The sequence below is a fragment of the Pseudophryne corroboree genome, chromosome 1 (genome assembly GCF_028390025.1).
Source record: "Pseudophryne corroboree isolate aPseCor3 chromosome 1, aPseCor3.hap2, whole genome shotgun sequence".
Taxonomy (NCBI): domain Eukaryota; kingdom Metazoa; phylum Chordata; class Amphibia; order Anura; family Myobatrachidae; genus Pseudophryne; species Pseudophryne corroboree.
This window is the reverse complement of record NC_086444.1, coordinates 68,995,540-69,021,384: the sequence shown is the minus strand read 5'-3', so window position 1 is coordinate 69,021,384 and position 25,845 is coordinate 68,995,540. Positions and strand designations below refer to the sequence as shown.

Genomic DNA, 25,845 nt, shown 5'->3' with positions numbered 1-25,845 from the left:
GGCGAGGGGGAGACGTCTCGAATTCCAATTTGTACCCCTGAGATATCACCTGAAGGATCCAGGGGTCTACTTGCGAGTGAGCCCACTGCTCGCTGAATTTCATTGAGACGGGCCCCCACCGTGCCTGATTCTGCTTGTAAAGCCCCAGCGTCATACTGAGGGCTTGGCAGAGGCGGGAGAGGGCTTCTGTTCCTGGGAACTGGCTGATTTCTGCAGCCTTTTTCCTCTCCCTCTGTCACGGGGCAGAAATGAGGAACCTTTTGCCCGCTTACCCACGAAAAGTCTGCGCCTGATAATACGGCGTCTTCTTATGTTGAGAGGCGACCTGGGGTACAAACGTGGATTTCCCAGCTGTTGCCGTGGTCACCAGGTCTGAAAGACCGACCTCAAATAACTCCTCCCCTTAATAAGGCAATACTTTCAAATGCCGTTTGGAATCCGCATCACCTGACCACTGTCGTGTCCATAACCCTCTACTGGCAGAATTGGACAACGCACTTAGACTTGATGCCAGTCGGCAAATATTCCGCTGTGCATCACGCATATATAGAAATGCATCTTTTAAATGCTCTATAGGCAATAATATACTGTCCCTATCTAGGGTATCAATATTTTCAGTCAGGGAATCCGACCACGCCAACCCAGCACTGCACATCCAGGCTGAGGCGATTGCTGGTCGCAGTATAACACCAGTATGTGTGTAAATACATTTTAGGTTACCCTCCTGCTTTCTATCAGCAGGATCCTTAAGGGCGGCCATCTCAGGAGAGGGTAGAGCCCTTGTTCTTAAAAGCGTGTGAGCGCTTTATCCACCCTAGGGGGTGTTTCCCAACGCACCCTAACCTCTGGCGGGAAAGGATATAATGCCAATAACATTTTAGAAATTATCAGTTGTTATCGGGGGAAAACCACGCATCATCACACACCGCATTTAATTTCTCAGATTCAGGAAAACTACAGGTAGTTTTTCCTCACCGAACATAATACCCCTTTTTGGTGGTACTCGTATTATCAGAAATGTGTAAAACATTTTTCATTGCCTCAATCATGTAACGTGTGGCCCTACTGGAAGTCACATTTGTCTCTTCACCGTCGACACTGGAGTCAGTATCCGTGTCGGCGTCTATATCTGCCATCTGAGGTAACGGGCGCTTTAGAGCCCCTGACGGCCTATGAGACGTCTGGACAGGCACAAGCTGAGTAGCCGGCTGTCTCATGTCAACCACCGTCTTTTATACAGAGCTGACACTGTCACGTAATTCCTTCCAACAGTTCATCCACTCAGGTGTCGACCCCCTAGGGGGTGACATCACTATTACAGGCAATCTGCTCCGTCTTCACATCATTTTTCTCCTCATACATGTCGACACAAAAGTACCGACACACAGCACACACACAGGGAATGCTCTGATAGAGGATAGGACCCCACTAGCCCTTTGGGGAGACAGAGGGAGAGTTTGCCAGCACACACCAGAGCGCTATATATATATACAGGGATAACCTTATATAAGTGTTTTTCCCCTTATAGCTGCTGTATTTTTAATACTGCGCGTAATTAGTGCCCCCCTCTCTTTTTTAACCCTTTCTGTAGTGTAGTGACTGCAGGGGAGAGCCAGGGAGCTTCCCTCCAACGGAGCTGTGAGGGAAAATGGCGCCAGTGTGCTGAGGAGATAGGCTCCGCCCCCTTCTCGGCGGCCTTATCTCCCGTTTTTCTGTGTATTCTGGCAGGGGTTAAATTCATCCATATAGCCCAGGAGCTATATGTGATGCATTTTTTTTGCCATCCAAGGTGTTTTTATTGCGTCTCAGGGCGCCCCCCCCCAGCGCCCACCCTCAGTGACCGGAGTGTGAAGTGTGCTGAGAGCAATGGCGCACAGCTGCAGTGCTGTGCGCTACATTGTTGAAGACAGGACGTCTTCTGCCGCCGATTTTTCAGACCTCTTCTGTCTTCTGGCTCTGTAAGGGGGCCGGCGGCGCGGCTCTGGGACCTATCCATGGCTGGGCCTGTGATCGGGTCCCTCTGGAGCTAATGTCCAGTAGCCTAAGAAGCCCAATCCACTCTGCACGCAGGTGAGTTCGCTTCTTCTCCCCTTAGTCCCTCGATGCAGTGAGCCTGTTGCCAGCAGGTCTCACTGAACATAAAAAACCTAAAACTAAACTTTTCACTAAGCAGCTCAGGAGAGCCACCTAGTGTGCACCCTTCTCGTTCGGGCACAAAAATCTAACTGAGGCTTGGAGGAGGGTCATAGGGGGAGGAGCCAGTGCACACCAGGTAGTTCTAAAGCTTTACTTTTGTGCCCAGTCTCCTGCGGAGCCGCTATTCCCCATGGTCCTTACGGAGTCCCCAGCATCCACTAGGACGTCAGAGAAACACCAGATGTCAATTATTGCAGGTCTCTGTACTATTGAGACCTGAGTTAAATATATAGCTGAGACTGAATTAATAGCTATGAAAATAAATCAATGATGGATAATTAAAGTGAATTAAATAGATTAATGGATCCACAGTCAAAAATGAATAAATCTAAATCAATACAGCTACTGAAATAATATGCCTGATAAAGCTGATAAAAAGCTAAGGCTGAAGAAAAAAGCTGTAATAGCTATGATAATAGAACGAAGATAGATCATTCAGAAAAAATCAATAGAACCACTGTTGATAATAAATAGATCTAAATCAATGCAGGCTACTGAGATGAAATGTATTGTATACAAGAAAAAAAGACAGTATAGTAGCACGGGTTAACCTAGGTAATAAATAGGTTTAAATGCAGGCTACTGAAATAATATATATATATATATATATATATATATATATATATATATATATATATATACATTATATCTGGGTTCGGCACTCCACCTGTATACCTGGGATACTTTGCCTGGGTGCCTTCTATGAGAGGACAGCACCTCTCCGACATACACACCAACAGTAGCGGCACTCCAGGACAGCAAATAGATTTCAGAATATCTGTGTCGTTTTATTGCATATCATCAACGTTTCGGGGTGTTACCCCCGTCTTCAGGACGGGGGTAACACCCCGAAACGTTGATGATATGCAATAAAACGACACAGATATTCTGAAATCTATTTGCTGTCCTGGAGTGCCGCTACTGTTGGTGTATATATATATATATATATATATATATATATGTATATAATATATGACAGGAAGTGACCAAGCCCGGTGAACGGGCGAAACGCGTCTTCCGACCCTCAGCTACGCTGGGACCACGGATGTCTCCGCCTGCCTAACTGTGCTTCATTATGAGCTTAACGGTAACACAGCTTTGGAGACTTACAGCGCATCCTTACGGCATGTATGTCTGACACAATGCCGGGACTCTGATACGGCTGTCTACGGACATTCTCTACTGCTTCCCTGCGCCTCATCCTGCATCCACTGAACTGCTTCCGATTACTGGATCCACAGCGCACCCTGACTAACATCGGACTTTGATATGATCACCCTGTGACCACAGACCCTTTCGGCACTTTATTCCACGCCAGCCACGCGGCTTTTCAGCCCCCTGGATCCACAACATAGTCCTGCTACACGGCACCTGTTTCTCATAGACATGGGTAATATCTGTTTCCAGGTCACCCGTGTTACTAAACTGTCTTCTTTCTTATATGAAATATATATTATTTCAGTAGCCTGCATTTAAACCTATTTATTACCTAGGTTAACCAGTGCTACTATACTGTCTTTTTTTCTTGTATACAATACATATCATCTCAGTAGCCTGCATTGATTTAGATCTATTTATTATCAACAGTGGTTCTATTGATTTTTTCTGAATGATCTATCTTCGTTCTATTATCATAGCTATTACAGCTTTTTTCTTCAGCCTTAGCTTTTTATCAGCTTTTTCAGGCATATTATTTCAGTAGCTGTATTGATTTAGATTTATTCATTTTTGACTGTGGATCCATTAATCTATTTAATTCACTTTAATTATCCATCATTGATTTATTTTCATAGCTATTAATTCAGTCTCAGCTATATATTTAACTCAGGTCTCAATAGTACAGAGACCTGCAAAAATTGACATCTGGTGTTCTTTATAAATTTTTGAACTTCCTTTCAGAATGTTGTTCTGTTCTTCCTGTATAATTACACTTTAGTGATCTATCTTTTGTGTATATCCATTTCGTTATAGCGGTGTATGTATCTATATCAACTAATTAAGGACATATATGTATGGTTCCTTTGGGAGATATTATCTACTATCAGTATCAACATTGTGACACCATTTGCAGAATTTTCTCTTTTGCTCCCCTTTTATCAACATGGCTACCACTCAGTGATTCATAAGCGACTATATTCACTATCCGGTATTTACATTTGATACCGTGTACCAACATATTGAGCAGCTATCATCATTAAGAACAACTGTCTCACTGAGAACCTCTTTTTCTGACTATCGCTATAATTTCGGGACTCTCACCATTGATTCAGGGGTTTACCTCTGTCTAACATTGGCAGCAGATCCCCCTTTTCACTGCACTCCCCTTTCTACTGAGTACTTCCTCTAACAATTTATGTCATTCATGAACTCTCATCAGTGATTCCAGAAGCAACTTTATCAATTCTCTACTATCATACCACACTGGTAACGCCCGAATCCTTCCGATCTTGGAAGCTAAGCAGTGTTGGGACAAGTCAGTACTCAAGTTGGAGACCGTTGAGGAATAATCGGTTTAGTAGAAAATTTTGGGCGGCCAGGCTCAGTGTCTAACACCGACAGCAGATTCATCTTTTCTTTATTCAATCTGTTTTCTATCTCCATCCTAAAGCCAGTTGTTGTAAGTAATACATATTATTAATCCAAACTATTACTGAGGCGCTAAGTGTCTAGCTCTACTTCAAGATTATACAGCTCAGGCAGCCAGTTGAGACCTATTTATGGATTGACCATACATTTGAAAGATTGATGTTACCCAGGCAGCTTGGAACCATTATCTGACATTAACATCTGTATTACCGGTTCCAGTGTTTATTATATTTTTTTTACCCTTTTCTCTACCTGCACATTCAACTACTATGTGTTTTATGTTTAGCAACAATAAATATTGAATTTTAATCTATTTCTTTGATACTTTCACAATTATACAAGAGTGCACCCACAAAAGAGTTTTCTTTTCTCCTTTTGACCAGTATATTCTGGATAACTCATCTGCATCCAGGTTACTGCTTCCAGGTTCATACTTGATGGTAAAATCGTAATTGAATAATGCCGCTAGCCATTGATGTGTAGTGGCATCGAGTTTGGCAGTCGTCTGAACATATGTCAATGGATTATTATCAGTAAGTACTGTAAATGGTACACCATACAAATAGTCATGGGCCAAAATTTACTAAGAATTCGAGTTTGTCCGATTTGTGTTTTTTTTTCTAAGTCCCAATCCGGGAATTCACTAAGCACCAATCTCGGCAGTGTTTGGACTATTCGTAATGGTTTGATTAGCAAAGTTCAGAAATACGAATGAATAGACCATCGGTCAAACACGGCTGTTTTTTCTTACAATACGGGCATTCACTATTCATTCGTATTTGGGTGTTAGTTTCTGAGTGCTCAAGTGCGGGTCTGTTTTTTTTCGATTCGTTAAAAAAGCAGCAAAAAAATAGACCTGCTTTTTCCAGTCGAGTTTGGATAACCATGCACGGATCAGTGAGATCTGTGCATGGTTATCTATGGGAAAGGGTCTGTTTAGTGTAAAAACTGAAAGAAAAATTGCGTGGGGTCCCCCCTCCTAAGCATAACCCACCTCGGGCTCTTTGAGCCGGTCCTGGTTGAAAAAATATGGGGGGGAAATGACAGGGGTTCCCCCATATTTCATCAACCAGCACTGTGCTCTGTGCCTGGTCCTGGTTCCAAAAATACGGGGGACAAAAAACGTAGGGGTCCCCCGTATTTTTGAAACCAGCACCAGGCTCCACTAGCCAGGTACATAATGCCACAGCCGGGGGACACTTTTATACTGGTCCCTGCGGCCCTGGCATTACATACCCAACTAGTCACCCCTGGCCGGGGTACCCTGGAGGAGTGGGAACCCCTTAAATCAAGGGGTCCCCCCCTCCAGCCACCCAAGGGCCAGGGGTGAAGCCCGAGGCTGTCCCCCCCATCCAAGGGCGGCGGATGGGGGGCTGATAGCCTCTTGAAAAATGTGAATATTGTTTTTAGTAGCAGTACTACAAGTCCCAGCAAGCCTCCCCCGCAAGCTGGTACTTGGAGAACCACAAGTACCAGCATGCGGTGGAAAACCGGGCCCGCTGGTACCTGTAGTACTACTACTAAAAAAATACCCCCAAAAAAACAGGACACACACACCGTGAAAGTATAATTTTATTACATACATGCACACCACCAAACATACATACTTACCTATGTTCACACGAGGCTCTGTTCTGTTGTCCCTGTAGAATCCTTGGGGTACCTGTGATAAAAATTATACTCACATAATCCAGTGTAGAATCAGACCTTTGTATAATCCACGCACTTGGCAAAATAATAAAATGGAAACCCGACCACGCACTGAAAGGGGTCCCATGTTTGCACATGGGACCCCTTTCCCCTACTGCCAGGACCCCCCCTGACTCCTGTCAAAGAGGGTCCCTTCAGCCAATCAGGGAGCGCCACGTCGTGGCACTCTCCTGATTGGCTGTGTGCTCCTGTAGTGTCTGCCAGGCTGCACACGGCAGAGATACAATGTAGCGCCTATGCGCTCCATTGTATCCAATGGTGGGAACTTTGCGGTCAGCGGTTGACCGAAAGTAACCTCACCGCTGACCGCAAAGTTCCCACCATTGGCTACAATGGAGCGCATAGGCGCTACATTGTATCTGTGCCGTGTGCTGCCTCACAGACACTACAGGAGCACACAGCCAATCAGGAGAGTGCCACGACGTGATGCTCCCTGATTGGCTGAAGGGACCCTCTTTGACAGGAGTCAGGGGGGGTCCTGGCAGTCGGGGAAAGGGGTCCCATGTGTAAACATGGGACCCCTTTCAGTGCGTGGTCGGGTTTCCGTTTTATTATTTTGCCAAGTACGTGGATTATACAAAGGTCTGATTCTACACTGGATTATGTGAGTATAATTTTTATCACAGGTACCCCAAGGATTCTACAGGGACAAGAGGACAGAGCCTCGTGTGAACATAGGTAAGTATGTATTTTTGGAGGTGTGCATGCATGTAATAAAATTATACTTTCACGGTGTGTGTGTCCTGTTTTTTGGGGGGTATTTTTTTAGTAGTAGTACTACAGGTACCAGCGGGCACGATTTTCCACCGCATGCTGGTACTTGTGGTTCTCCAAGTACCAGCTTGCGGGGAGGCTTGCTGGAACTTGTAGTACTGCTACTAAAAACAATATTCACTTTTTTTTAAAAGGCTATCAGCCCCCCATCCGCCGCCCTTGGATGGGGGGGACAGCCTCGGGCTTCACCCCTGGCCCTTGGGTGGCTGGAGGGGGGGACCCCTTGATTTAAGGGGTTACCACTCCTCCAGGGTACCCCGGCAGGGGTGACTAGTTGGGTATGTAATGCCAGGGCCGCAGGGACCAGTATAAAAGTGTCCCCCGGCTGTGGCATTATGTACCTGGCTAGTGGAGCCCGGTGCTGGTTTCAAAAATACGGGGACCCCTACGCTTTTTGTCCCCCGTATTTTTGGAACCAGGACCAGGCGCAGAGCCCGGTGCTGGTTGATGAAATATGGGGGAACCCTGTCATTTTTCCCCCCATATTTTTTCAACCAGGACCGGCTCAAAGAGCCCGAGGCTGGTTGTGCTTAGGAGGGGGAACCCCACGCAATTTTTTTCAGATTTTTTAAGACTTTAATCAACTTTTTAAGGTACACAATGAAGCCCTGCACGGATCTCACAGACCCAACCGGGATTCCTTGTGTTTTGTCAGGCAGTGTTTTACTCATCACTCCCGTAAAACACTGCCTGATATTACGAATCACATCGACATCGGAAAAAACGATTGTGCAAAACTCGGCAGCTTAGTGAATGATCGTATCAGGATTCAAAAAGTTGCAGTAAAATGCACCCGATACCATTCGAGTTCAAACACCCTTCAAAACGGCAAAAACACGAATCTTTGTAAATATACCCCATGGAATTTGTCTGTTACAGCCCATTTTAATGCTAGAAATTCCAATTTATGGATAGGGTAATTCTTTTCACTAGCAGACAGTCCACGACTGACGTATGAGATGGGTTTGTATTCGCCATTCTGTACCTGATATAGAACTCCCCCGAGTCCTTTGTATGAGGCATCTACATGGATCTTGTAAGGAAGAGAAGGTTCAGCATAAGCCAGCACAGGGGCGTTAATCAAACTCCGCCTTAAGTTGTCAAAAGCCTCTTCACATAGCCCATCCCACCTGTCACCGAAGGGATCCTGCGGCCTTATCCCCTGTCCGTTTAAGTCATGTCCTTGTGTTATTTGGTGGGTATCCTCTGGTTAGCTCGGTAAGGGGTTGAGCCAGTTTAGAATATTGCTGAACGAACTTTCGATAACCACAGAATCCCAGAAAAGACCGTAAATCCTTCAGACTAGTGTGCCGTGGCCAATCCTTAACTGCCTGTTCTTTGTCAGGCTCAGTGGCAATTCCATGTCTGCTTACAATGTGTCCCAAGTATTTTACCACAGATTGACACAATCGACATTTCTCAACAGACAGTTTTAGCCCTCGAGCCTGCAGACGATCTAGAACCTTTAACAACCGGTCATTGTGTTCCTCGAGAGTTCTCCCAAATACAATTATATCATCAAGATATACCAAGACTTCCCGATAACACATATCACCAATTGTTTCCCATCATCCTTTGGAAGGTGGCTGGCGCACCCTTTATGGCCTGCGGCATCTTCAGAAACTCGAAGAACCTTATCGGACAGATAAACACTGTCTTGCACCTGTCATTAACACTCATAGGGATTTGATAGTACTCACTGCATAAATCAAGCAGAGAACCACTGACTCCTTTGCAGGCAATCCAGAGCCTCGTCAATCTTGGGCACTGTATACTGGTCAGTCACTTTCCAGTTATTCAGTGTGCGATAATCGATGCCCAGTCATATCTCCCCATTCTTCTTTTGGGCTACAACTATAGGTGATGCGTACGAACTTTCAGAATCGGCTATAACTTGATTCTCCAGCAGACCTCGCAAATGTTTTCGTACATCTTCATAATCAGCTAGCGCTAACCTTCTAGACCTTTCTCTAAAAGGGGTATTGTCTGTCAGTTTGATATTATGTTCCACATCTTTTACTGTCCCTACATCCCAATCCCCCTGGGCGAATACTTTCTCTCGCACAGATAACGGTTCCATTAACGTTAGTTTATCCCACTGTTCAATATCACTACCAAGAAAGTATCCCTCCAGAGCGAGAGGTTTGTTGAGGGGTTCGTATTCCAACCTTACATCATTCTTCTGTATAGCTAAATCACCACCGATCCTATGGCATCTTCAGCTATTGTCAGACGAAGGTCCTAGGTGGGTTTGCCCTTGCTTCTCACATCAATCCCAGAGGTTTCTAAACAAATTGATGTTACTTTCCACAGTCACAGGCAGCCTACTGTTGTCTCCAGGGGAGCCAGGACAAACTAGGGCCACTAAGCGGACAGTCTCATTAGTAATACCCAGACCAGGGTCAAAGGTTATCTTGGTGACAATATACCATAAATAAGGATACCTTTGCTTGCTAAGACCCCATATGGTGAGCCCAATAAGTGGTTTGATGGGGATATCTGCTAAATGAGTCTGGTACCATGTCTCAAATACAATGGACACTTGCGACCGACTGTCCATTAATACAGTGCATTCATGCCCATTTACCATGGCTTTCACTACTGGTGCAGGCCCCATCAGACTATCTGGAATATTGTCCAACCACTGAACACTCCCCATTGCATGTACAGTTATAGTTGGGGAGCCTGTGAGGCGGTCACAGGATTCCCATTGGGGTTTTCCAATGGTTCAGACCTCTGTTGATTATAGGAACTACTTCCTCGTCGACTATTGTCATTCATAGGACATTCAAATGAATGATGACTGAGCTGTCCACATGAATAGCATACCATGGGTGGTCTATTTTCTCCTCTACGCATCCTCCCTCATCCTATGCCCGAAGACATGAATGGCCTCACACTGCTGCAGAGCAATCAGCTGATCCATTTTCTTGTTTTGCTCTTCCAATAGCTTTATTAGTCTGTCATCCATAATGGTTTTCTCAGGTTTATCCGCAGCTGATAACACTACCTTTACCCGTTTGATGTATTTTTCCTGAGTTTCTATTTGAACCTCCTCCAATTTAACCGCTCTCACCAGCTCATTCAATGTGGGTGGGGTAGATTTGGATAACGTGCACCGTAATTTCTGTGCCACCGGGCTATTGGTAAGTGCACCTTTAAAGTAACTGTATAATCCACCTTTCATCCACCTGCTTTTTGATGATACCACCTTTGTCAACAATCTTGTATATCAATCAATCCACTCGGTAGATATAGTGCGTCAATGTATCCCCATACTCCTGGTACGTACTATTCAATCTGTATAAGAGATCGTCAGCGTCTTCCAATGTTCCGTAGGAGAAATCCAAAGCTTCAATATAATCCACTAATGTTGCCAGAGGATTGCTTCTCCGGGTAACTTGAATCACCCCCATGGCTGGCCCCCTCAAGCTCTCCACAACCCGTTGTCTCTTGATATGTTCGGGGCATTGCCACTTCTCTGAATGCTGAATGGCTTCCTCTCGCCACAATTCATAGGTCTCCTCACCCGCAGGCACGGGAGTAATCCCAGTGAATATGTGTAACCGCCGATATCCTATCTCTAAATGCCATCGTTCTAACTGACTCACGACTTTATCAACCACCACTTCAGCTTGAGACTCAGTTGATGCATCTTTACCAGTGGAACGTTCCTTATCAGAGTGGCTATTAATGGGATCTCCCTTGGAGTAGAGTTGCCCAGAACCAGTACTACAGTTTCTTCCAGAAGGAGCTGCCTCCTCTGCCTCATGACTAGCTTCTGGCCCTATCAACTGAAATTTTCTCCTGGAAATATTCTCTAAGATAAACATACTCAGGAGCAAGGTACAATCCAATGGGGTGCTATTGCTGATAAGCAATGCAAAGGTATCTCCGACGGGTCCTCTCCACCGATCTACCACATAAGGCTGTCTTACCCCATACACTTTAAACAAAGCTGTCATCACAACTTCGTCATTCACAGCATTAAAATTTCCCCCTAAGCCAAAACTACATGTAGCTTCTACTCCCTTCTCATTGCACCAGCAGTATATGTCCTGTCCGTTCACAATCTCCATCATAAGCTAATATATGTCAGGAGTTTTCTAGGGGTTCAGTATCTCAGAAGTGCCTCCATAAATGTAACTCCCTTTCTTAGGTTGAGGTTACTACCACAGCTAAATGAGAGGTGCCTCCACCCAAGCTATGAGAATTTTATGGGACTTGCTTGGGACTTGCTGAATGTGTTTTGTGTTGCGTGTTTTCCTTTAAATTAGATATTACTCTTTATGAGTTACTTACCATAATTTTGCTTCTTTTTCAGAACTTACAGAGACCACGCCTCACAAATGGCCACCTTCCGGTAAGAATATAACATTTAGTAGCAAACTTTATATAATTCACAGTCTTAATGCCTCGTTATGGCACTACTCCTCCACCAATACTCCTCTAACCCTTATTACCCACCTATACAATGTATATTGCATGCAGTTACACAAAAATTACCTTGTTACCAAAAAGTTTACCAGTATAGTATGTACATGCACTCTTAACCTTGAATACCCGGGTATTCCAGTACCTTATTTTAACTGCAGTAGCTAGGTTGTTGGGTCCGCAAGTGTTTCTTTATTTGTATTCCATCTGCTAGAGTTAACCAAATAGTCTGCGGTTCCACAATAGTTACTATTACCAGGGGAACATCCCCTCCCACCGCTCTTGGGCGATGCAAGATGACAGCCGGGTATATGGTGGAATATACTATACTATACTTGTTTCTGACTCCTTCAAGTGAGCTGGTGATATATGGATAACTATCTCCGTGCAAGCTGTAGTCTGTATGTGATGAATTGTTCACTTGAAACTCTGGAGTGTCCTCAGTAATTATATGCTCCCAAAGGACTCCAGGTTAACCTTTAACTTTACATTAAGTCTGTACAGTTATAAGTCTATGAGGAGGGTTGGCTAGCTATTAACTCTCCTACTTAGCAATAGCAGGACAATCCCACTTTCAGTCCAGTTACAATGGGACTATTTCTAATTCCCCAGTAAGGTACATATAATAGAACATTAATAACTTGTCCGCCTTGTAAACAACAATCCGAACTTGGATAAGAGGAGCCCAAGGAGCTATGCTGGGCTGTATAAAAGAAACCTTTAGCACTGTTCAGGGTAGTTGGTAGTGCTCTGTCACACTCGCCCAGCCCTAGGGTCGGCAGCTGTCTGTCTGGTGGGATCACAACTGTCTGCAGCAAACTGTCAGCAGGGACTGGTAAACAGCCATTTACTCTCCCCTATTCCCTATGTGAGTCTGACAAGCCGTGCACTCTGTTTACAATATCAGTAGGGGCTACATGAAACCGGGTACTCAAAGGGTTATAGGCAGGGCTGTTCTGATCAGTGACACCCCCTGCAAAGCGGCGATGCTTTTGTACTTGACAAGTAGCTACCTACCAGCGCTGGCAGGGAGCTACTCGTCACTGTCCGGATCGCAGCGGCCGTGTGTGACATCACGCCTAACCCTAACCCCCCTCCTCACAGTCTAATCCTAAGGCCCAAACCCCCCCCCCCCCCCCCACCCCCCCACCCATACACCAAGAAGCAGCCTAACCCTCCCCGGCAGCATAAACCTAAAAAAAAACCACGGCTCACCCGCTTTGCGCCGCGGCCTCTCCTCGTTAAGGATACTGGCTGTTAGTATTCCGGTGCAGGTATGGAGCACCCATTCTGGATGACGGTGTCGGCATTCAGAATAGGGTCAGTGTTCCGGCGTCAGTATTGGAACTGCGGGGATAGCGACAGTCAAGGAACCTAACTGCTTCCCTTTCTGACCATATGTAAATATTGACAACCTATCTATTAGTACTCAGCAATTTCTACCTGGATAAGTCTCATGTATCTGCTGGCTGTCAGAGGCTGACACAATGACTAATTTGAATTGGTCCTGAACCACCAATCCAAAGCAACCCTGCAAGTGTTCTCAAGCTCTCCAGGGTGCCTAGGCACACAGTTTGAGAACCACTGAGCTAGACTATTTATTAACTCCTTTCACTTTCCAAATTAGGTGTTTCAATGCCAGTTGCAGATCCATAGTCTGGTTCTTATTGCTAAAACACTAAAGGGCCGATTCAACTGTTTCTTGCACCTCCTACTGAGCATCTATAGGAATGGGCATCTATCTTGATCATGTTTAGAATGACAATCAGGAAGCAGCTAGTGCTTCTTTATCTGCAAGGAGAATAGGGAGACGTGTTGATTGGCTGTGATGTAATCAGGGGTAAGGGAACCCTATTTAATCATTGGGTTGACAACATGATTAAGCTATGGGCAAAATGCACATTGGTGGGGTGCAGTGTAGGTACTGTCACTAGCAGGGATGTATCTAGGGATCCAAGCGACCCTGGCAAATTTAAAGGACTGGTGCCCCCCATATTTGAAATAGGGAAGGTGTGTGTGCCAAAAAGGGACGTGGCTACTCAGTGCCGTAACTATGTGTGTGCCAGGTGTGCCTGGAACACAGCGCAGTTGCCCTGAGGGCGCACGGCCAGTGGCTTGTAATGAGTCAAATTGACTCATTACAAGCCGCCTGTTCTGTGATGTGTGCGCCCGTGCGCCATGCTGGAGGAGAGCAGCAGCGCCGGAGGCAGGGAAGGAGGTGGAGGGAGGGGGACTGGAGCCGCAGCTGCGCTATGTACTTGGTAGAGGCGTGCTGCAGCAGTCCCCTCTCCTTCCGCATTGGCTGCCCGGCGCTGCTGTGTATGCTGGGATGCGCTTCCCTCATCCCAGCATTACAGCGGTGGCCAGCCAATGCGGAAGGAGAGGGGACTGCTGCAGCGGTGCCTCTACCAAGTACATAGCACTGCTGCAGCTCCAGTCCCCCTCCCTCCTCCTCCTTCTCCCCTGCGGCTTCCCGGGATCTGCCAGCTCGAGGAGCCTGACTGCCAGTGGGAAGAGATGGTAAGTATCTCTCTCTCTCTCTCTATTCTGTCTGCCAGAATGTGTAAAAAGGAGGACTGGCTGCCATAATGTGTAAAAAGGGGGACACTGTCTGCCGTAATGTGTAAAAAGGGTGCGCTGTCTGCCGTAATGTGTAAAAAGGGGGGGCGCTGTCTGCCGTAATGTGTAAAAAGGGGGGTGCTGTCTGCCGTAATGTGTAAAAAGGGGGACGCTGTCTGCCGTAATGTGTAAAAAGGGGGACGCTGTCTGCCGTAATGTGTAAAAAGGGGGGCACTGTCTGCCGTAATGTGTAATAAGGGGGACGCTGTCTGCCGTAATGTGTAAAAAGGGGGACGCTGTCTACCGTAATGTGTAAAAAAAGGGGGCGCTGTCTGCCGTAATGTGTAAAAAGGGGACGCTGTCTGCCGTAATGTGTAAAAAGGGGGGCGCTGCCTGCTGTAATGTGTAAAAAGGGGGACTGTCTGCTGGAATGTGTAAAAAAGGGACGCTGCCTGCTGTAATGTGTAAAAAGGGGGACTGTCTGCCGTAATGTGTAAAAAGGCACGCTGTCTTCCGTAATGTGTAAAAAGGGGGACGCTGTCTGCCGTAATGTGTAAAAATGGGACGCTGTCTGCCGTAATGTGTAAAAAGGAGGACTGGCTGCCGTAATGTGTAAAAGGGGCTCTACCTGGTGTAGTGGCGCTACTGTGCAGCTTAATTTTAATAATGGAGACTACTGTGCACCGCAGTATGAATTAGTATTATTTTGTGGCCATGCCCCTTCCCCATGAAGCCACGTCCCTATATATTTTTTGCCCCTGTCTTGCATGGGGGGGCGCCAATGCCGTTTCTTCCACACAGCGCTAAAATGCCTAGTTACGGCACTGTTGCTATTCAATAGTACACCATACAATTTACACCACACAGTAATGTTCCTTACTCACATTTACACAGCAGAGTAATGTCCATTATTCACGTTATGCCACACAGTAGTGCCCATATATATGGGAAGGCACACATGCTCCTGAGAAAGTGGGTGTGGCCTCACAATTGTATATTATGATATCAAACTATAAATATATAATCACACACCCCTACAAATGCACACACACAATAAGCAGCCTTATACAAAATGCCCTGACTAGTGCTCCTTACATAAAATGTCCCCAGTATAGTGTCAGATACACATAACAATCCTGTATAGTGCCAGATGCACATAATGTCCCCAGTAAAGTGCCAGATGCAGATAATGTCCCCCAGTATTGTGGCAGTTACACATAATGGCCCAAATAGTGCAGTGCCAGATACACATAATGGCCCAAATAGTGCAGTGCCAGATACACATAATGCATCACAGTATAGTGCCAGATACACAAATGCCCCCATAGTGTCAGACACACATATGTCCCTTCAGTGCCATACACACATATGCCCCCATAGTTCCAGGCACATATATTGTCCCCATAGTGCCAGATACACATAATGTCCCTAGTGCCAGATACACATATGCCCCACCAGTGCCAGGTACACATATACCAGAACAGTGCCAGATACACGTATGCCCCATAGTGCCAGACACACATATACCCTCACAGTACCAGACACACGTATGCCCCCACAGTGCCAGACACATGTATGCTACCACAGTGCCAGAAACACGTATGTCCTCACAGTGCCAGATATCACTGACCTGGTTTGGGAGTGTTGTGGACTCAGGGTTTCTTCCGGTGACCGGGAAGAGGAACCGCAACTGGGTCGCAGCAGAGATGGCCGAATGTAGGTTTTCCTCATGCAGGATTTGGACGGCAGGCAGGAGGCACGTGTGGACGCTGGAGGTCTCCTGAAAGACAAGACTTGAAAAGGCGCTGATGAATTGGTGAAGAGTACCGTAAGCTCACTGAGAGCGATACTGAGGTGCTTGAGGCACTGAGGTGCTTGGAGGCACTGAGGTGCTTGGCGGCGCTGAGGCGCTTGGAGATGCTGAGGTGCTTGGAGGCACTGAGGTGCTTGGCGGCGCTGAGGCGCTTGGAGATGCTGAGGTACTTGGGGGCACTGGGGTGCTTGGGGGCACTGGGGTGCTTGGAGGCATTGAGGTGCTTGGCGGCGCTGAGGCGCTTGGAGATGCTGAGGTACACGGTGACTGATGCTTGTGAGCATTGCAGAAGCACACGGTGACGGACGCTTGTGAGCGTCGCAGAAACACACAGTGACAGACGCTTGTGGGCGTTGCAGAAGCACACGATGACGGATGCTTGTGAGCGCTGCAGAAACACACAGTGACGGATGCTTGTGAGCGTTGCAGAAACACACGGTGCTGGGAGCACAGAAGTCCGTGCAGCAGAGAGGCACGCTGAATGCTGAAGCACAGGAAGCTAGGAGCACAGAAGTCCATGCAGCAGAGGTAGGAAATACTTTAGAGAACCGGAGTGCTGGAGTTTCACTCTTCTGGGAGAGAGAAGATACTCAGGCGCCGGAGCTCTGCCCGGCATCTGAATTTGAACTTTCCGCCTCTCTCTGATTGGCGGGGAGCGCCGATGACGTCACCCGCCCATCCGACCCTCGTGGACGCCGGGCGTACCCGCGGCGCCCGCCCCCCCGAACGTCCGCCGGGACCAGCGCCAACGGAGCACCAGGAGCCGGGGACGGCCACCAGGAAGCCCAGCGCACCCGGAGGGGTAAGCGCGGCGGCCGCGGCGGCATGACAGTACCCCCTCCTCTAGAAGTGGCCTCAGGACACTTTCCTAGTTTTGTTGGGTGTCTGGAATGAAAGATACGAATTAGTCGGGGAGCGGTGACCTCAGAAGCCTTTATCCAACTTCTTTCTTCAGGTCCATAACCCTTCCATTCCACCAAATATTGTAGATTCTTGTGATAGTAACGAGAGTCCAGAATAGTTTTGATCTCAAATTCTGTCCCAGTTTCAGTCTCTACTGCGGCTGAACTAGAAGGCTCTGAATGGAAACAATTTAGTACGAGGGGACGAAGGAGAGAGACATGGAAAGAATTTGGTATACGAAAGTGAGGAGGCAAACCCAATTTGGAGACCACAGGATTCAGGACTTGTAAAACAGGGTAAGGACCGATGAACCTTGGAGCAAATTTCATAGTGGGTACTTTTAGATGGAGGTTGCGGGTGGAGAGCCATACCCTATCGCCAACTTTGTATTGAGGAGCGGCCCACCGTTTCCTGTCCGCAAAGAATTTGTATCGGACGGAGATTTTCTTGAGGTTAGCATGAACCCTACTCCAAATTTGACTGAAGTGTCGTAACGTGGAAGTTACAGACGGAACCTCCTCCGACGGAAGGATTGGTAATTCTGGAACCCGTGGATGGAACCCGTAATTGATGAAGAACGGAGATTCGCCAGTGGAGGTATGAAACAAATGGTTATGGGCAAACTCTGCCCAGGGTAACAGTTCCACACAGTCGTCCTGTGAAGGAGAGAGATAAACGCGGAGAAAAGTCTCCAAATCCTGGTTGACTCATTCGGTTTGCCCATTTGCTTGGGGATGATAGGCAGACGAGAATTTGAGTTTAATTCGTAAGGCAGAACAGAGAGCTCTCCAAAACCTGGCGGTGAACTGAACCCCTCGATCTGAGACTACCTCCAGAGGTAAACCATGTAACCGAAAGTGCTCCCGGATAAATAGCAGAGCCAGTTTGGGAGCTGTCGGTAGACCTGTTAACGGAACGAAGTGTGCCATCTTCGAAAAACGGTCGACAATCACCCAGATGGTATTGTAATCTTTGGAGCGGGGCAACTCGGTAATGAAGTCCATAGAAATATGGGTCCAGGGTTTCCTTGGAATGGACAAAGGACGAAGCAATCCGGCAGGAGGCAGACGAGGAATTTTGTGCTGTGTGCATTGAGGACAAGAACTAACATAATCCTGTATATCCCTCCTCATGGTATTCCACCAGTAAGACCTTCGCAGGAATTCGAACATTTTTTGGACCCCCGGGTGACCGGAGAACTTGGAGATATGGGCCCACTGTAGTATTCTTGGTCGGAATTCAACTGGTACTGACATTCTTCCAGGAGGAGGATCTAGAGAAGTGGGAGCAGCGGAAATGGAGATTGGACTGAGGATTAAACTCCTTTCAAAGGAATTCTCTTCAGTTAGGGAACGAGACAGAGCGTCAGCTTTTGTATTGAAAGTTCCGGCCCGGTACTTAATAACAAAGGAGAATCGAGTAAAGAAAAGTGCCCATCTGGCCTGATGGGGATTCAAGCATTGTGCGGTCTTGATGTATAATAAGTTCTTGTGATCGATGTAAATAGTAATCAGATGTTTGGCACCTTCTAACAAGTATCTCCATTCTTCCAAGGCGGATTTTATTGTCAACAGTTCCTGATCTCCAATAGTGTAGTTTTGCTCAGCAGGCGAGAACTTACGAGAATGGAACCAACATGGATGCAATTTCTTGTCCGAAGAATACTGGGAAAGAACGGCTCCGACTCCGACTGAGGAAGCATTGACCTCCAGGAATAACGGTTCTTCGAAATTTGGTTGTTGGAGTACTGGAGCTGATACAAAAGCGGATTTCAACCAGGTGAAAGCTTCCACAGCTTCGAGAGACCACAAACTCGGGTTGGAACCCTTTTTGGTCAATGCGGTAATGGGTGCAACAATGGTGGAAAAACCCTTAATGAATTTCCTGTAGTAGTTTGCAAAGCCCAAGAACCTTTGTACTGCTTTCAAAGAGAGAGGCTGGGGCCCTCATTCCGAGTTGTTCGCTCGCAAGCTGCTTTTAGCAGCATTGCACACGCTAAGCCGCCGCCTACTGGGAGTGAATCTTAGCTTAGCAAAATTGCGAACGAAAGAGTCTCAAAATTGCGAATAGAAATTTCTAAGCAGTTTCTGAGTAGCTCAACACTTACTCTGCCACTGCGATCAGTTCAGTCAGTTTCGTTCCTGGTTTGACGTCACAAACACACCCAGCGTTCGCCCAGACACTCATCCGTTTCTCCAGCCACTCCCGCGTTTTTCCCAGAAACTGTAGCGTTTTTTCACACACTCCCATAAAACGGCCAGTTTCCGCCCAGAAACACCCACTTCCTGTCAATCACACAACGATCACCAGAACGAAGAAAAAACCTCGTAATGCCGTGAGTAAAATACCAAACTTTTTAGCAAATTTACTTGGCGCAGTCGCAGTGCGGACATTGCGCATGCGCATAAGCGACTAATCGCTCCGTTGAGAAAAAAAATAACGAGCGATCAACTTGGAATGACCACCTGAGTCCAATCACGAATGGCAGTGAGTTTCTCCGGATCCATACGAAGCTCCGTACCCGAGATGACATAGCCAAGGAACGGAATTGACGATACCTCAAAAGTGCATTTGGAAATCTTGCTGTAGACGATTCTTTCGTAGTCGGAGAAGTACCTCTTTGACCTGTGTCCTGTGTTCTGCAAGATTTTTGGAAAAAATCAGGATGTCGTCTAAATACACCACTACACTTTGGTATAATATGTCTCGGAAGATTTCGTTAACGAATCCCTGAAAAACGGCAGGAGCATTGCTAAGGCCGAACGGCATCACCAGATATTCGTAATGCCCATCTCGGGTATTGAAGGCGGTCTTCCATTCGTCCCCCTGCCGGATACGTATAATATTATAGGCTCCTCTCAAGTCGAGCTTCGAAAAAACGTGGGCTCCACGCACCTTATCAAATAGCTCCGTGATTAGCGGCAAGGGCAGGCTTGGATTGGCCCACAGGGGTACAGGGGAAACCACCGGTGGGCCCCTCTGCCTTGGGCCCCACCTCCTGCTCTAAGGATCAGGTTCCAGACTGTGCACTTGAATTATACATTATACATATGTTACCTTATACTAGACTATGGTGTATTTTCTACAGTGCATTACTGTTATTAATCTGGTACATTATAATGCATGCAGCAGCTAAATTTACTGTATATATTTATGAAGGGGGTCCAGACGTTGCACTCTCTATGGTTAGTCAAACCAATGAGGTGACAGGCCACGCCCCTTCTGCAGACTGTCCACACCCCTACCACAGGCCCCTACCACTGCATTCCCCCGGTGGGCCCTACATGCCCCAGTCCGACACTGGGCAAGGGATATTTATTTTTGATGGTGATATCGTTTAGGCCACGATAATCGATACATGGTCTCAGCCCCCCATCCTTCTTCTTCACGAAAAAGAAACCTGCTCCAGCCGGAGAGATAGAGGGGCGAATGAATCCCTTAAAAAGATTAGATTTAATATAGTCCGACATAGCTTGGGTCTCAGGTAGAGACAGGGGGTAAGTGTGACCCCGAGGCGGCATCTTCCCTGGGATGAGGTCAATGGGGCAGTCCCAAGGTCTATGGGGTGGTAACTGATCAGCCGCCTGCTCAGAGAACACATCCGTGAACTCCCGATAAGCCTCCGGAATGAGCTCCTCGTCCGACCTAGAAGATGCACGGAGCGGACAGACGGGAGTAAGGCAATTAGTGAGACAGAATGAACTCCAAGACAGAATTTGTGAAGACCTCTAGTCGACGTTTATGGGTTTTGAGCCAAGGCAACCCGAGGACAAGGTCGTGAGGCATCTCCGGAATCACTAGGAGCTCCAGATGTTCTTGATGTAGCGCTCCGACCTGCAGCCTAACGGGCTCTGTGCGATATGTAATGAGGCCATTGGATATTCTGGTTCCATTAATAGCAGTCAATGAAATAGGCCGTTTGATAGACCGCAACTTTAAATACAGACCTTGGGCACAGGAGAAAAACGAAATTCCCAGCAGCCCCAGAGTCCAATAGGGCATTAAAAGATTTGGCAACTGACTTGGAGGTCAAAGACACGGAAAGTAAGCAATCCAAAGTCGGAGAAGATTTGGACGCGACTCCCAACTTGACTCCTCCGGAACAAGCTAGACATGCCCGTTTCCCGGACGGGATTTACAAAACTTGAGGAAATGATCTGCGGCTCCACAGTGAAGGCAAAGTTTACCCTCACGACGACGCTGTCGTTCCTCCGGAGACAGTCGGGACCGGTTAATTTGCATGGGTTCGTCCGGACTGGGTACAGCCGCCGGCCTAGGAGGAGGAAGCCGGAACCTGGAACGATCTGAACGACTACGTTCTCCTCCACGCTCCTGCATCCGAAGATCCACCTTGACGCAGAGGGAGATCAACTCTTCTAATGGATCCGGCAGATCCCTAGTGACCAACTCATCTTTCAGCCGGTCGGAGGGACCGTTCCAGAAGGCAGCCCTCAGGGCATCATTATTCCAGCAAAGTTCAGAGGCAATGGTCTGGAAATGAACCACGTACTGACCCATGGAGCGGGAACCCTGACGGACACGTAGCAAGTCAGAAGAAGCAGTGGTCATCCTGCCAGGCTCGTCGAAGATTCTTCGAAAGGACGTGATGAAGTTGGTGTAGTTGGAAACCACGGGATCAGATCGTTCCCATAACGGAGACGCCCAATCCAACGCTGACCCTTCGAGCAGGGAAATAATATACGCCACCTTAGACCGATCCATAGGGAAATTATGAGAGAGAAGCTCGAAGTGCACCTCGCACTGGTTTAAAAAACCACGGCAATTATTTGGATTCCCATTATAGCGGGAAGGAGTAGGAAGCTGAAGGCATGACCTGGTACCGCCGGAGGTTGGACGTTACTGGAAACGGCAACTGGAGCAGTTACGGGAACTGAAACCGGAATTACAGAAGCTAAGGATGCTTGAATTTGATCCAATCGGCCGGACAATTCCTGGAGATATTGCATCACCTGGCCCTGTGTCGCCTCCTGAGTCTGAACTCGGGAAGCCAAACTTTGGATGGCGCTCGACTTTGTGTTCCGATCCCCCGGGTCCATGAGGCCTGAGTATACTATCACTGACCTGGTTTGGGAGTGTTGTGGACTCGGGGTTTCTTCCGGTGACCGGGAAGTCACAACTGGGTCGCAGCAGAGATGGCCGAATGTAGGTTTTCCTCATGCAGGATTTGGACGGCAGGCAGGAGGCACGTGTGGACGCTGGAGGTCTCCTGAAAGACAAGACTTGAAAAGGCGCTGATGAATTGGTGAAGAGTACCGTAAGCTCACTGAGAGCGATACTGAGGTGCTGGAGGCACTGAGGTGCTTGGAGGCACTGTGGTTCTAGGAGGCACTGAGGTGCTTGGAGGCACTGAGGTGCTTGGCGGCGCTCAGGCGCTTGGAGATGCTGAGGTGCTTGGAGGCACTGAGGTGCTTGGCGGCGCTGAGGCGCATGGAGATGCTGAGGTGCTTGGGGGCACTGGGGTGCTTGGAGGCACTGAGGTGCTTGGAGGCACTGAGGTGCTTGGCGGTGCTGAGGCACTTGGAGATGCTGAGGTACACGGTGACTGATGCTTGTGAGCATTGCAGAAGCACACGGTGACGGACGCTTGTGAGCGTCGCAGAAACACACAGTGACAGACGCTTGTGGGCGTTGCAGAAACACACGGTGACTGATGCTTGTGAGCGCTGCAGAAACACACAGTGACGGATGCTTGTGAGCGTTGCAGAAGCACACAGTGCTGGGAGCACAGAAGTCCGTGCAGCAGAGAGGCACGCTGAATGCTGAAGCACAGGAAGCTGGGAGCACAGAAGTCCATGCAGCAGAGGTAGGGAATACTTTAGAGAACCGGAGCGCTGGAGTTTCACTCTTCTGGGAGAGAGAAGATACTCAGGCGCCAGAGCTCTGCCCGGCGTCTGAATTTGAACTTCCCCCCTCTCTCTGATTGGCGGGGAGCGCCGATGACGTCACCCACCCATCCGACCCTCGTGGACGCCGGGCGTACCCGCGGCGCCCGCCCCCCCCGAACGTCCGCCGGGACCAGCGCCATCGGAGCACCAGGAGCCGGGGACCACCAGCGGGGACGGCCGCCAGGAAGCCCAGCGCACCCGGAGGGGTAAGCGCGGCGGCCGCAGCGGCATGACAGCCAGATACACATATGCTCCCACAGTGCCAGACACACATATGCTTCCACAGTGCCATATACACATATGCCCCCACAGTACCAGACACACGTATGCCCCCACAGTGCCAGACACACGTATGCCCCCACAGTGCCAGACACACGTATGCCCCCACAGTGCCAGACGCACATATGCTCCCACAGTGCCAGACACACATATGCTCCTACAGTGCCAGACACATGTATGCCCCCACAGTGCCAGATACACGTATGCCCCATAGTGCCATACATACGTATGCCCCCATAGTGTCAGACACACATACAGCCCCCACAGTGCCAGGCACACATATGCCCTCACAGTGCCAGGCACACATATGCCCCCATATTGATTTTACTATTAGAGGCAGCAAGCTTAGGTAGATTCACTTTTAGAGGCTGCTGCCCATTAATGATCACAGCATGCATGCAGCAGCTGCAGCCACTGTAATTGGCGCCGGGGTCCGGCACTGCACCACACCACACTACAAACAAGAAACTCTACATAAACTACACCTTCCAGCAGCTCTTACTGCCGGGAGCTCCTTCCAGCAAGGGCCGCTAGGAGGTGTAGTTTATGTAGAGTTTCTTGATTGTAGTGTGGTGCGGTGTCGGACCCCACCGCCAATTACAATGGCTGCCGCTGTTGCATGCTGCGATCGTTACTGGGTATCCCTGCTGGTCAGGAACTACATTTGGGTGGGGGGATAGCTGCTGCCTCTAAAAGTGAATCTACCTGCTGGCCGCGGGTGGCACCGCTGGATGGAGCTCCTCCTCAGCTGGCGCCCCTGGCGAGTGCCATCCTGGCCAATAGGTAGATACACTCTGGTCTCATGTATCTGCTATTACCAGGCTGTCAGAGACTGACACAATGGCTGGGAGAGAGTGATCTGATACGTTAGCAGCCTGCATCATTGTATCGAGTTTAATCATATCAATTAAGCACTGTTACTAAGCAGTTACAACCGGATCAGACTAGTGACCAGGGAATGATTAGAACATCTGAAGACTGCGCTTGCAAGTCCACTGCAGGGCAGTCATCGGGGGGGTGGACTGTGGGGACTAGTGTCCTCGGCCCTTACAGAGAGGGGGCCCACCCCTGGCTCCTACCGCCAATACCTGTAGAGCTGTACCAGTATGTGAATCAACAGCAGGCTGATGCACAGGGAGGACTGCTTAAAACAAGCCTTATCTGCGCATCAGATCTCTGTGAATTGTTGTTATTATTATTATTATTACCAGTTATTTATATAGGGCACACATATTCCACATCAGTCCCTGCCCCAATGGAGCTTACAATCTATATTCCCTGCCACATGTACACACAGACACATTCACGCTAGTGTTCATTTTGTTGGGAGCCAATTAACCTACCAGTATATTTTTGGATTGTGGGAGGAAACCGGAGTACCCGGAGGAAACCCACGCAAGTACAGGGAGAATATACAAACTCCACACAGTTAGGGCCATGGTGGGTATCGAACCCATGACCTCAGTGCTGTGAGGCAGTAATGCTAACCATTACACCATCCGTACTACCCCTGTTCCTGTAGGTCCACAACACTCCAGTTATATGTAATGTTACAGTGTATGACATAACATAGGGGTGGAGCAGTGTGGCAGAATCTTTTTTTTGGGGGGAGGGAGGGGCCCTGTCTCATTTGTCAGTCCCTGGTCCAACAATTTCTGATGGCAGCCCTGGTCCAATGCTATCTGTTTTGTTAGAAAACACATTAACCTCACATTAGCAAGACCAGTACATACTGGCTATTTAACGTGAGTAGTTGTAAGGGGGTTTCTGAATAAATGATGCAGTAATAAGTACTGGGCAGGGGTGTTTCTACAGAGGAGGGGGCCTGTGTGCACCTAGGGGTGGGCCCCCTCCTCTGTACGGCGCTGTAGACTCCGGCATTGTGCCGGAGTCTACTGCGCATGCGCAGGTCTACGGACACATGGCGCCCGCCATGATCCGGAGACCAATCTGGATACCGCGCATGTGCCGCGGATGCTGCGCCCGCCGCTGGACTCTGGTTAGGTCATTATTTAAATGGCTGCAATGTGTGCAGTGTGGGACCCCCCTGAACCCAGGGGCCCGTGTGCACCGCACACATTGCACCCATTATAGAAACGCCAGTGGTACTGGGAGAATAGTCAGGGGCCTATTTATCAAGTGAACAAACATTATAATGCGCTGAATATGTTTTGAAATCACATCAATTTCAAGGTCAACATTGGAAGCATTCTTCATGCCTCCTATACAAATGCACAGTATCACTTCCGAAAAGCTGCTATATCAGTGGAGGGGATGTAGTTACAATGCCGCCAGCAGGAATCCCTATCCCCACGACACCCATAGAGTGGGAAAAGAACCTGTTGCGAGCACTCGCCCCCCTGCCAGCATTCTAGCAGCCGGGATCCAAGCGTCGGTATGCTGACCGATGGGATCCCGGCCGCCGGCATTCCATACCCAACGCCAGTGGAGACAGCTTTTCGCCTGTTCGCCTTTATATATGCTGCCCCATTGAGGAAGGAGCATTCTTTCAGTGTTGTCTTTACTTAGACCACCGAATAAGCAGAGGCGGAGCTGGCGGCCGCAGGCAGAGAGGACGCCTGTGGGAGGGCACTGAAAAGATCCCTTGTTTGCATGTAAACGGCAACTTGTGAAGACTATTTGGTAACTCTGCTCCCCTGTCAAAAGCATGTGCCCCATGTCTCC

The 25,845-nt window shown here is 48.1% G+C and overlaps 1 long non-coding RNA gene across 2 annotated transcripts in view; it reads right to left on the bottom strand.

Moving 5' to 3' along the window:
* The window catches only part of LOC134927026 (uncharacterized), a 35,717-nt gene extending 23,227 nt beyond the window's left edge, over window positions 1-12,490 (bottom strand). For both annotated transcript variants that reach the window (XR_010177585.1, XR_010177639.1), the window contains exon 1: window positions 11,846-12,490. This is a non-coding gene — a long non-coding RNA (uncharacterized LOC134927026). The remainder of the gene's footprint in view (window positions 1-11,845) is intronic.
* Window positions 12,491-25,845: the final 13,355 nt, after the last annotated feature.